This window comes from Pygoscelis adeliae, unplaced genomic scaffold (assembly GCF_000699105.1).
Source record: "Pygoscelis adeliae isolate BGI_AS28 unplaced genomic scaffold, ASM69910v1 Scaffold403, whole genome shotgun sequence".
NCBI classification, from domain to species: Eukaryota; Metazoa; Chordata; class Aves; order Sphenisciformes; family Spheniscidae; genus Pygoscelis; species Pygoscelis adeliae.
Window position 1 is genome coordinate 1244621 of NW_008824466.1, and position 1021 is coordinate 1245641.

At 56.3% G+C, this 1021-nt stretch overlaps 1 protein-coding gene across 1 annotated transcript in view; it reads right to left on the bottom strand.

The window, feature by feature from the left end:
• AIFM3 (apoptosis-inducing factor, mitochondrion-associated, 3) overlaps nt 1–1021 on the bottom strand; it is a 31635-nt gene that overhangs the window by 26915 nt on the left and 3699 nt on the right. The window lies entirely within an intron of this gene.

Genomic DNA, 1021 nt, shown 5'->3' on the forward strand with positions numbered 1-1021 from the left:
GCAGGAATCCTTTACACACAAAGCTTTGCAATTTTTAGGCTCTCTGGGTCACACCTCCCCAGCTGCAGTCACCTGGTCCTTGAGCAGCCAAGGCAGCCTGAGGCTCCAGCCACCCCTGTCCTGGCCAAAAGCATCTCTTTGCCGATCATGTGCCTTGTCTGCAAAGACAGAAAGAGCTACTGAGCATCCCCATCTGCTGATTGAGTGATTAATGATGCCATTAGTGCGGGAAACCAGCGTTTTAGAAAATCCTTTCTAACTCCCTTGGCTTGACTGAGAGCAGGGCTGTGCTGAGCGATACACACCTCTGCGCTGGCCGCAGTGTGGGTGCAGCGTCCCCGAATAGCAGGTGCATTTGCCCACAGCAGCCGGCTGCCCAGGCCTCCCTGGGAATGGCGTGCCTCCTCCCCGGTGCCCAGCGGCAGCCCGGCCGGCGGGGGCCCGCGCGCGGCCGGCCCTGCTCTGCTTGCTGCAGGCTGGCCGGGCGCAGGTTTTGCAATGCATCTGCAACATGTGCTTTTATTCGCAAGAGTTTCCAAGCCCTGCAGACCTTATACAGAACTGGGCTGCATTTAGGCAGTGGCATTACACTGGGCAGTTGCATTATGCACTGAAATATGAGTCTTTCAACCATTCTTCATTTCCAGGAGGCTGCCCATTGCTCCCCTCTGCAGAGTCTGGCGATTGGGATGGAGGAGGCGCCAGCGCTGAGACCCCCGCTCCTCCACCTGCCCAGATCTTTGCCAAGGGGATTTCTGCGGCTTTCCACCCATAGGGCAGTGCAGGCTGCCCAAGCATCATTGAGTGAGACTGATGTTGCTCTGCACTGAGCAGATGTTTACTCTCTGCTCTCTCACTATGTCTCCACCAGATGTTCATCCCAACATGTCCTGTCCTCACCTCCTTTTCTCGTCTCACCACTCAGGTGTTCCCTTTCCAACCAACAGCCCTGATACGCCCTGTGCAATCCATGGCCCTGTGTGAGGCACTGAACCTCTTCCCAATGCAATTATCAGCAGCT